This window comes from Eleutherodactylus coqui, chromosome 5, assembly GCF_035609145.1.
Source record: "Eleutherodactylus coqui strain aEleCoq1 chromosome 5, aEleCoq1.hap1, whole genome shotgun sequence".
NCBI classification, from domain to species: Eukaryota; Metazoa; Chordata; class Amphibia; order Anura; family Eleutherodactylidae; genus Eleutherodactylus; species Eleutherodactylus coqui.
This window is the reverse complement of record NC_089841.1, coordinates 120,768,749-120,781,622: the sequence shown is the minus strand read 5'-3', so window position 1 is coordinate 120,781,622 and position 12,874 is coordinate 120,768,749.

Sequence of the window (12,874 nt, the reverse complement as noted above, 5' to 3'; positions counted from 1 at the left end):
TGGGTGATAAATATTAGTTCACTGGGGCCTCCACTGTTGGGTTCCCCGCTGCTCACTTTTATTGGGGAAACACAAGTTTGCTATTGTTCCCTCATCTGCATGTTTGTGGTAAGGAGAAGTGGTGTAAGGGTCTGGCCACCCTGTTTTCTGCACTTTTTCACGTACGGAGTGCAGTAGTGTGTCCCGGCCAGGACATCTCCACTCTGGAAATGGAATGATCCTTCTGAAATTACTGCATAATGAATTTCTAGAAACTTTCAAGCTTTTAAGAAGCCAGGCCTTGTCTGCAGCTTTCTTCCTGCTCTGTTTGCGTCAAAGTATCTCCACTGTGAGTCAATACACCTTCCAAATCTACACGTTGGCTACTGAACTGAACTGGATCAACAGGGCACTAGTGGCCAAATTTGAGAAGGACTTGTTGGTTGTATTAAATATGAGTTTGCTGGCTGTGATTGCTTGTATTTCTGGATGACCTTACCTCTCAGGTCAACTGAATAGATACCAGGTTCCAAGGCAAGCGATGGGAATTGGATTGTGACTATTGGTACACAAAACCCCAGGATAAACCGTGAAGCAAAAAAAGTTAAAGGGGTCTGCGCTACTTGTATGCAATGGTGAAAGTAAAGCCACTCATTAAGATGGAGGTCTCCAAGGTGAGAGACACTTTCCTTCCCCCAGGAATAATTGATTGTATCTATTGGGTGCCTTAGCTAGCAGCCACCTTCTAAAGAGTATTACAGACTACTGCATCTGTCTCCCATGAAGAACATATGCATGTGAACAGAGTCTAAAGGGTTTTCCCACTAAATATATATATCAGATCTAAGGGGGGTGGGGGTAGGGGGGGGGGAGGGGAGGGGGGAAACCAGTTGTATATAAAAATGTTACAAGGATATGTAAAAAAGTGGAAAAGTTTAATTAAAAAATACTTTTAATTAAAAAAAATATATATCAATTGTCCACAGATAAAGCGATTAATGTATGATTGCTGGGGGGATCTACATTGATCATGAGAAAGGTGGTCCCCATGTGCACTTCCACTCCATTCACTGTCTATGGCAGTAGTTCAGTGCAGCTCTAGGCTATCGCAATCAGTTCCATTGAAGTGAATGGAGTGGTGGTCATGATGGACGGAAGACAGCTTTTAACCCCTTCCCGCTACAGGGCATAAGTTTACGTCCTGGCAGAGGGGTACTTCCCGCAACAGGACGTAAACTTACGTCCTGGGGATAGCGCGAGATCACAGCCCCCGCTGTTAACCCCTTCCCTCCATGAGCTATGTAGTTCGCGACAAGGGAGGGGTTCACAGAGGGAGCGCGCTCCCTCTGTGATGTCACCGGGCTCTCACGATATAATCACAGAGAGCCCGGCTGGTTGCCATGGCAACAGGATGCCAGATACTGATATTTGATATTGTTGTGTCTGTAACGACACGTACAATAAGCTGCATATGCTTTTGACTGTGCACAGAAAAAAGCGTTTAAAAAAAACGCTAAAAAACAGGCAAAATGCTAGTTTTTAGCATTTTGCCTCCCTAAAAATGCAATAAAAGTGATCAAAAAAGCCAAATGTACCCCAAAAGGGTACCAATAAAAACTACAGCTCGTTTCCCAAAAAATAACCCCTAAAATAGCTCCATACATAAAAAAATTAAACAGTTACAGGACTTTGAATGCAGCGATTTAGAAAAAAAAAAGATTTCCAAAAAGAGGATTTTTATTGCAGAAAAGTGGAAAACCTAAAAAAAATGTAAGAATTTTGGTATCATTGTAACCGTACCGACCCGCAGAAAAAAATGTATTGTGTCATTTATGCTGCATGATTAACGCTGTAAAAAAAAAAATCTACCGTATGGCAGAATTGATGCGTTTTCTCTCCCTGCTATCATAAAAAAAATAATAAAAGTTTTACAATATAGTTAATGTACCCAAAAATAGCACCGATAAAAACTACAGTTCGCCACACAAAAAACAAGCCCTTATACAGCCGCGTCAACGGAAAAATAAAAAAGTTATGACTTTTGAAAAATGGAGAAGAAAATCAGCCAAAAATCGTTGCGTCCTTAAGCCCAAAATAGGCCATGTCCTTAAGGGGTTAATATTTGTGATGAAAATTATAGGTATCTTATGTCTTTCGGACTCAGTAATGCCCCAACTGTCTTCAAGGAGTTATTTAATTATATATTCTGGGGCCTTTTATATGTCTGGAGATGAGGGGGCACAGTGGCGTTACATTCCAGCTTGTCTTGCTCTTTCCACATAGCATTCCCCAGTGTTCCCTCTCACTGCTGCTGTTTCTTCTCATGCACACATTGATTCTTGGGTTTTGGGGCAATGCACACCAAAGCTCTCTCTGACTAGCCAAGTCCAATCATCACAGGCTTCTTAACCCATTAAGGACACGGCTCTTTTTTCCTATTTTTGTTTTTCCCTCCCCATTTTTAAAAAATCATAACTTTTTATTGATTCATCAACGTAAATGTATGAGGGCTTGTTTTTTTGCAGGACCAGTTGTATTTTTCAATGGTACTATTTAGTGTACCATATCATGTACTGAAAAACTTTAAAAAACTTCTAAATGGAGTGAAATTAAAAAAGATGCAATTCCACCAACTTTGCGGGTTCTTGTTTGTATGTTGTAAACACTGCAACAAAAATGATATAACTTTATTCTGTGGGTCAGCACGATTACAATGATACCAAATTTATATAGTCTTTTTTTTTGCTGTACTACTTTTAAAAAATATATTATCTTTGGAAAAAATGAATATTTTCTGCCATTTTCTGGCAGCCATAACTTTAAAATTTTTCCGTCAATATAGTTGTGCAAGGGCTTGTTTTTTGCGGGCTGTCCTGTTATTTTTTATTGGTACTATTTTGATTGCTTTTTATTACATTTTTTTGTTGGAGATAGGGTGACCAAAAAAAGCACAATTCTGACGTTGTGTATTTTTTTTCTGATGGCCTTCACCATGCAGGGTAAATAATATGCTACTTTAATAGAGCGGATTATTACAGATGCAGCGATACCAAATATGGGGAGGGGGTTGGGGGGAAGGTTTCAATTTTTTTCTTCTAAATATGGGAAAAAGTTTTTTCTTATTACCTTTTATTTTTTTTAATAATCTATAAAACTTTTTTAAACTGATCTTTACATTTTTTAAATCCCCATAGGGGACATAAACTTGCAATGATCTGATCGCTCCTCCAGTATGATGTAATACGAGATCTGACAGGCAATCTATCAAGCCCCGCCACAGCCATGGCTTGATAGGCAATTTGTAAAAGGTCACTGCTGTGGCCAGTGATTGGCTGCAGCAGTCACGTGTCCTGGTCAGCAGCAACTAGGAAGGACAGAGCGGTTGTGAAGCAATTTTAAGTGGAGGGAAAACACCTTTAACTCCTTCCCGCTATATGACATACATTTACATCATGCAAGTGCGGGATATGTATGAAGAGAGATCGCGGGGCGACCTCTTTTCATACAGCCTGGGTGTCCGCGGTTATTAGCCCTTTAAGTGTCGCTGTAAATTCTGACAGCAGCATTTAAATCCCCTGAATGAGGCGTGAGATCGCAGGGAGTCATACAGGTGTCATGGCAGCCAGGGTCCTTCTGAAAGGACCCAGGGCTGCCTTAGCAGATTGTCTATCGAAGCCGTCTCCGTGGGGTGGCTCGATAGACTGCTTGTGAAATCGCAGTATGATGTAATAATATAGCATTACGTCATACTGCAGGAGCGATCAAAGCATCGCTAGTTGTAGTCCCCCAGGGGGGGCTAGGAAAGAAAGAAAAATAAGATCAATAAAGTTTTATCAATTGTTAAAAAGTAATAAAAGTTTAAATCACCTCCCTTTTACCATATCCATTAAATCATAAAACAAAAATACATATTTGGTATCACCGCGACCGTAAAAGTCTGATCTATCAAAGTAGCACATTAGTTACTCCGCACGGTGAATGTCGTCCGAAAAAATAAATAAACAATGCCAGAAATGCACTTTTTCAGTCACCCTGTCTCCCAGAAAAATTGCAATAAAAAGCGATCAAAAAGTCGTATGTATTTTCAAATGGCCTCACACAGCTATGTCGACAGAAAAATAAAAAACTTATTGTGTGCAGAAGTTGGCGGAAAAATAATTTTAAAAAATGAAATGTGTGAAAAAAATAAAAGTAGTACAGCAAAAAAATAAGTATACAAGTTTGGTGTCGTGGTAATCGTACTGACCCATAGAATAAAGTTATCATGTCATCTTTGTTGCAGTTTGTGTGCTGTAGAAACAAGATGCACTGAAATATGGCGGAATGTCGTTTTTTTATTTTACTCAACTTAGAATTTTTAAAACGTTTTTCAGTACATAGTACATTATATAGTACATTAAATAGTGCCATTAAAAATACAGCTTATCCTGCAAAAAACAAGCCCTCATACAGCGACGTAGATGAATAAATAGAGGAGTAACAATTTTTTTAAAGGGGAGAGGAAAAAAGGAAAATGGGAAAAAAAAAAGGTCTGCGTCATTGAGGGGCTAAGGATCCTTCCCCCATTGCAGAGTGTCTGAGCTATTTGGTCGCACAACTGTATGAAAATGTATTGTTTCTTGAAACATTTACCATAGACCCAGCTTATTTGACTGGGTCTATTATCTGCTGCTCATGCACAAGGACTTCACAAAGCACTGCCACGAGAAAATTGCAGCGATATCACATCACTGGTCTGCGCGATATCGCTGTGTTTTCTTGCGGCAATACCGCAATTTTGTAGCGCTACAAAGTCGCATGTGACGCTACAAAGTCGCGCGACTTTGTAGCATTACATGCGAGAATTTTCGGGAAGGGGGGGTGCTTGAAATAGCCCTACCCCGAAAATAAGCTGTAGCTGAAGAAAAAAAAATACACATACATCACCTCTCGCACGCTGTCAGCCCGGCCACATCTTCTCCCCGGGTCCCCAGCACTGATCATCTTTTCTTCTGGCCGGAGATTCAAAAATCCCCGCCTCCTGGAAGCACTAGCTCTTATTGGCTGATGCTTAGCCAATCACAGCCAGCACTCGATAAATGGCTGTTATTGGTTCAATCACTGCCATTCCTCGATCACTGCCTGTGATTGGCTAAGCGTCAGCCAATCACAGCCAGCGCTTCCAGGAGGTGGGGATTTTGGAATCCCCGGCCAGAAGAGAAGAAGATGCGGCCGGGGACCCGGGGAGAAGATGCGGCCGTGCTGACAGCGCGAGAGAGGTGATGTATGTGTATTTTTTTATTTTTGCCTGCAGTTAGGGCTTACATTATTGCTATAACAGTAGGATTTCCTACTGTCAAAGTTGCATCGCACCGCACGAAAACCGGATTTTTGTACGATGCGATACAACAGAGAGGAAGGCTCCATAGGGAAACATGGGCTACAAAACCTCGCGTGTCGCGGGCATATCGCCGGACCCGTAAATTTTTTGTGTTAGGATGTTGCATGCTACAAAACATCGCACGTGTGAAGGAACCCATAGGAAAGCATGGGCTTCTCATACATGCGATTTGTAGCATTGTAGCAACCCTACAAAATCGTGCAATTTTGTTGCCCGTGTGAAGGAGGCCTAAAGGTGAAGAGATTGCAATTCTTTAAATTCTGCTCCCCGCTTTAGAACAACGAAGTCCTATTATTCCTCCTCTAATGTTGGCCATGCTTTTTCATATTTTTCCCAAAAATTGAATTTTTTTTATTCCTCTACTGCTGGATTTTTTAAAAAAAAGTTGGCTGCTCCCTAAGATCCAATACACACAGGTGTATTTGCATTACGGAATCTGGAGCAGGCGTCTGCCTCCAGATTCCGCAGCAAATTCTGCCTATAGACATGCTACAGAAAATCACTTTTCCCTGTCCACGAGCGGAGTTCAGTTGCGATTTTCTGCTTGCGGAGGGAAAACTGCAGCATGTTCTATTTCAGCGCGGGACTCAATAGAAGCCGCGGACGGATTGCGAAATCCACATCATCGCCTAGTGACAGCATCATCTGTACTGCGCATGTGTTCCAGCGCAACACCGGCACATCCGCAGCACAGACGAGAAAAAATGCAGACAGGTCCACAGGGGTCACCGACCAGGCACCAGGTCGATTCCGCTGCAGGATTCCGCATGCGGAATCCGACTCGGCCTTGTGCATTAGGCCTAATTTAGCCCCAATATAGCAACCCAGAGTATTCACATCTTCTCCAATGAGCTTTGTGTAAATATTATTGTAAACTAGACGAAAACTTATTTTCGGCACTCACCTTGCAGTGATTTTGTGTAAGCTGATGGATTTCTATTTTTTATTTATTAAGCAACAAGAAAATCTTTTAAGCAAGAGGTAAAATATATCAAATGCATCAAATATACAATTACACGGAGAGCAGAAATTGTAGCTATGACAACGGTAAAGTCAAAATGTCCTCAAAGAAAAGGTTGGTAAAACGCACAATGAAATAAGGCTTATGTGTGGAAGCAGAACTGCATGCACTGAAGCATAACGGTACTTCATTGTCCGCTTTACTCTTTATGTCCTTTTCTTTGAATAAATACAAAATGCCCCACGGTTTTGCATTAGGACTTCACTATAAAGTCTCTCAACTTATTAGAAATTTGTATGAACTGGGAAGAAGCACAAGGGATGTGCTTACTACAGTAACTAGAGATGAGCGAACGTACTCGTTAAGGGCGTTTTCGCAATCGAGCATCGCTATTTTCGAGTACCTAGTTACTCGGGTGAAAACATTCGGGGGGCGCCGGGGGGCGGCGTAGTGGAGCGGGGGGGTAGCAGTGGGGAACAGGGGGGAGCTCTCTCTCTCTTTCCCCCCCACTCCCCTCTGCAACCCCCCGCTCACCCCCGGTGCCCCCCGAATCTTTTCACCCGAGTAGTCAGGTACTCGAAAATAGTGATGCTCGATTGCGATATCGCCCTTAACGAGTACGTTCGCTCATCTCTAACAGTAGCCATTCTTCATTGCCCTGTGCCACTAATGATTTTATGAACCTTCATCTCTACATTTATTATCATACTGTGAGAGAAAACTTGATGCATCCACACTTTCCGATGGCGCCTACAGCATTTTACAATGTCTTAACCCTTTCCAATCCACTGTCTGACGTCTAAAGACATTCTGATTGGCTGTACAGCTCCGATGTCGGAAGACGTCCGGCAGGGTATTCTTACTGTATATTACTGGCCGCTCTGCTGTCGGCGGCCTCTCCAACATGTCACATACCGCAGTACTGGCTGTATCCAGCAGATGGTGTCATTGTATAATGGCTGAAAGAGAAAAGCCCCTAGGAAACCCTGAATACAAAATTGGATTGCAAAGGGTTAAGGAGCACCTGCCACCAGGAAAGAGTCCTGTTTAGAATCAGATGATGTCAGAACTGTTTCACTACAGCAAAATCTGCATGAGTTGTAAGAGGAATTTTTCTGAGGTTTTCACCTTTTGTACTTGTCAAAGTAGATAAATTATCACCCATTAAGACTTGGTCATCCTTCCGGGATCATCTTCCATACAGCCAAGAGCTGTATGGGGATACGCTGATAATCCCACATACAGAGACATGGTGTGATCCAGATTTATTGCAACAAGGGCATCATTTTCATAGTCTTCCTTACTTGTAAATGCCGCGTTTATGCACAGAATGTAGGAATTTACTTAACATTGAAATCTCCCATACTATGTAATTCACATCTGCATGCTTTAATTGGCATCATGGTCAAAAGGTCAGGAAAAAGTAATACGTAGTTAATTAGAAGTATGAAAGACAAGAATATACTAAGAAATAAAACATCACCTGTGATCATGGTGGACCCATGTCATCATAGACATAAATCTGTCAAAACATCAGATAGGTACATCTGTTTCTCCAGGCTTTATGCCATTATATCATTAGCAAATCTGTGTCGCTGCTTGTCGGTCGGGACAGCGTCGTGGCATGGTGGCCGCGATACAGGGACAGACCTGTTGCCCTGTTGCTATGCAGGACCAGGGTTAATGCATGTTAGCTTTGCTATCTCTTTGTATGCAGCATAATTGCTTGCTGACTATTAGTCATACCTGGGAGAGGGTTGGGGTGTGATTCTCTAGTTGCTCTTCCCATTGGCAGGTGTGCAGAGCTTTATATTCCTACTCTGCCCTTTCCTCCTTGTTGGTTATTCAGTTCACTAGAGGAGAGGTTGAAGTTGGTGAGATCCTCTAGCCTGGGTAATAACCTCCCATTTCAGTTAAGTGCTGCTTTATCCTTTCTATTGTTTTTGGTTACCTTTATGGTTTGCGTTGTGGTGTCCATCTCTCCAGGGCTTCCTATAGGTATAGTCAGGACTCAGAGGAAGACAGCGGGGCTGTCCTCGTTAAGACAATAACTCTGCTTGCAGGCAGGGACTCCACACTAATGTTTGGTAGGAACAGGTTCTTTTCCATCTACCTGGTGTCATGCTCACTGTCCTGCAGTGCGTGGTATACTATACTTGCGTTCAGTGTGAACGTCACCCTGCATCCGTGCTGAGCGTGTGGCTCTTGTGCCGCATGGATGTGACAATCTGCTTATCAAAAATATGTATTATCAATTCTATGTATTTCTGAAAAAATATACAATTCTCAGGGGTTTTTTGTCAGGTGTATTTTTATATATTCCTGGGATTTTAACCAATTATCTATTTTTAATTCCAAATAGATCATGTGAGTCCAGTTAAAAATCCAAGCAGGTGTCCATTAGCAACTTCTAGGAACTCCAGAAGCCAAAGCTCCCCACGGTCACTCACACCTATAATACATTAGTAGTATTAAGGCCCTTCTAAATGGAAATATTCATTCAAACAAGAGAAAGCGAATGATAATTGTTATGTCTAAACGCAAGCCAATGGCCGAAGAACAAACAATAATCATTCACATTTCGTTTGTTCTTCATTTTATGCAGGTATAGAAATCAATGTTGCCTCGTTCACTTATCATTTAGTTTAAATAGCGCTCATTCAGTCGTTTTCATTCACTTATACAGCAAATGTGAACAACTGAACAACTTCTCGTTTGATCTTGCCAACAATGCAACTGCCTGTATAAACAGGTTGCACAAGCGAACGAGCAAACTCTGAAGTCATTCGCTCACTCAAACGATAATCGTTTGGTGTTAAAAAAAACCCAAAAACTTAAAATAGAATATTTTTAGGAATACAGTATTGATCATAATGACATACAGTTACAGAATACAAGTATCAATAGAATTAAGAAACAAACTATTCTGGAACACTTCAAGTGGTGAAACAGGTCTACTGAGGATTTGAAAATCTGCTCCTTATTTTATAATAACCCTGTAATGCTATTCTGTAATATGGATAAAATATCTGCAAAATCCACCAAATCTGAATGTGGACTAAGGATTCATGTATACAGCTAAGCAGTGTGCACTGAAACGGCATATTTGGCAATACATGACTGTATTACACAGATGTTCCATAGGGCTTCGTTTTATCGAGACTTTGCTTCTAGGGTAGAATACTGATGTAACATGGAATATAAAATGTAATACAATAAAATATTTGCATGCCTACATATGGAACCACAGGTAGATGTATGTACAGTATAGCCCTGTACACTTTTATGTGTGCTGTATTACGGCTCCGTGCAACTAAGAGCTTGCACAAAAGTTTAATACAGCCTTGTACTTAACGAGACCCTCCAGTCCTGGAAAAATCAAGAATGTCACACCGCTTCTCTGACAACCTGATACACACTGTGCATCAGTAGTCTAAGAAACGACACACTACTCTGATTGGCCAATGCACAGTTTAGATCAGGTAGTCAGAGAAGCACTCATCCATGTTGGTTTGTCCGAGAACTGACGTTTAGGACTTAGATTGTATGGGTAGGTTTTTCTCCAACTTGATACTGTACTGTTGGGAACAACTGTGTTTTTTACGTGAACCCTTAAAGGGGTTGTCCATATCTGAACTATTAAATGGTTTCCTCTGCTCACTGACATCATCCACCGAGAGTTGGATCAAACTAGAACTTATACAGGCACACTGAAATATCAAAAAAAAAACACAGGCAGCGATAGAGCGGGGCCGTGGGTGCACACTGAACAGGTATGTAGCCGTCTCCGCCTACATAAACACATGAAGGTCCTCTTTAACCCCTTGCCAATATGCGTTCTACATGTACAGCTCATATCCGGTGTCTGTATATGAAGTCGGTTCGGAAGTCCTGAGACTCCTCTTAATAGAATGCCTGTGAGAAAACAGTATGATACAGTAGTATAGTATTGCATTATATAGTATAAGCTATCAGATGATATCAAGTTCAAGTCGTCTATGGGAGCTAAAAAAAAATAGTTTAAATAAACAAAAAAAAAATTTTCAATCACTGTAAAAAATACAAAATAAAAAGTTTTTCCAGTCATTACCTAAAAAAAATGGAAAAAAAAATAGTACTGCTGTGTCTTTAAAAGTTCAATTTATTAAAATATCACATTATTAATCCCACACAGCAACCACCATCAGTAAAAAGAACAGTACGCAATGCCAGAATTGTGGAGCTTTTTGTCCCCACAACTACAAGATAGAATTGATTAAAAAGCCATATGTAGTCCAAAACGATATCAAGAAAACTACAGGTTACCTCTCAAAAGACAAGCCCTCACAAAACCCCATAGACAGAGAAATAACAAACTCGTGGGGGTCAAAAGATCGCGACAGGAAGCTATTTTGTATTTAAAAAAAAAAGGATTGTATGTTTTGACATTAAAAAATCTACGGTATATAAATTTGGTATCACTGCACTCATACTGAGCCACAGAAAAAAGATAACAAGTCATTTCACTGCACCGTGAAAGAAATAGCGCAATTGTTTTTTTTTTTCTTCATTTTTCCCCACTTAAAAATTGTTTTACAGCTTTCCAATACATTATGTGGTTCGTTAAATGTTATCACTGAAAAATACAACTCGTCCTGCAAAAAACAACCTATGTGGTCCTAAAAATAAAATACACTTTTTTTTTTTTAAAGGGAAGCATGAAAATGAGAAAAAGATAAAGGGCTGCAGCGGTAAGGGGTCAATCGAACTGTACAACCATTGTTCGAGTGACCGATTAAGGCATATGGGAGTAATACAAGGTATGTGCCCCCTTGTGCCTCTTCCTCCGTAAAGCTGAGTGGGCTGAACCATATTCAAGATGGTTGCCCATTTCTTCAAATAGGCGCCGTTAATAGCACATTTCCGTGCAGCAAGTGGACCCCAGCAGTAGGCTAAATGTTGCGGTGGCGTCCTTAGGACAGTTGTCCAGTTACAGCAGATTCCTAAGTTAAAAAGGTTTTCACCATCACAGGTGCCCTTTCTATGGTATCACCAGGGTAATGTGAGTGGCACTGCCCTCAACAGGCCACCCAAGTAAGGCTGTCTGTCCACGGGCGATGATCTGTTCACGATAAATCGCTCACGGATCACACTATGAAAAGCTAGGCTAAGTATGGAGAGCGCAGCCTGACGTCCATGAGCGGAGAATCATTGCGATTCTCCACTCGCGGGATTGAAATCGAGGCATGCTTTGATTTGCCGCGATCCTCAGTGGTGAGCCTATCCATTAGATTAGACCTGTCAGTGCTCCCCCCTCCTGCCCCACTAGCGATATTCCGTCACGGTCGTGGTCAGGCAGCCTAAGGCTACGGTCACACGGGTCATTTTCCCATGCAAGTTCCATCTGCTTACAAGATAGACAAAACTCGCACGGCAAAGGAATCCATTCATTGAATGGGTTAATTCACATCAGCGTTTTTTCTCTTGGACCGATAGTCTGAGAAAGGCCATATTTATACAGCCAAGAAAATTGCGCACGTTCTGTGTATTTGTGCTTCTAATGGGTTTATTTACACAGGCCTTTCGCCTCTCACACCGATTGTGCAAGATGGAGAACTGAAGGTCCACCGGTGAGAAGAGGACCTGCAGTGTGCGGTGCCTCACACAACAATGGGGTGTCCGTGTGCTGGGCGATACGAGCCTCGGGCGCAACCCGCTATCGGCTGTGTAGAGACGGCCTTAAGAAATCTTTGCTTGCCGTATTTTTGGGCAATTCTTCAGGAATTGTTCACTATTTTCTCTGGAAGTGCACAAAAAACGTATCGCACTCTGGTGCGATTGTGATGTGGTCTTAACACCAGTTACTATGGAGACCACTTGAAAAACAGAAGCAGGAAGTGCAGAGCAGACAGAAGTGCGCAATAAGGCTACATTTCCATGAACATGAATCTTGTGTTGCGAGATGCATAAAACTTGCGCGAATATGAGCTGCATTCTTCTGAATGGACTCGCACACATGAGCGATGCTGCACGGTGAAAAAATCGCTGCGTGTCCTATTTTTTCGCGCCCCTCGGAACACATCACCCATTGTTTTCAATGAGACAGTCAAACGCGTCGCACGCCGTTCGGTGTGATGTTTCCCACTGAAATCAGCGGGGAACACTTGCCGATCCTCCCATGTGCGTGAAACAAGCGCGGCAGGGTCGAAATTTTAGAGAAGTGACGCGATGCGTTTTTGGTAGATTGTGCATCGACAAGCAGTACTGCATATATGTAAAAGCCCTGTAATGGCTGCCCTGGTAGCTGGCAGGTGCACACCCTACGTGTGATGTCAGCAGCCTATACCAAGCTGGGCGGAACGACTGGCACTTTATTACTAGAAGTTCCTCACATTCCATCACTATTGTCTCACCGACTCTCCGTGACGTCACTCCCCGTCGGCCACGCCCACTCCACCCCTCCCTTCCCATACCATTGTCCTCTCCCTCCGCCCTGCCGCTCAACGCCGCTGTGCGCTCAACCAAACTTATAGACGCCGGAACGTCATGATGCGAAGTGATGGGAACATGTTAGT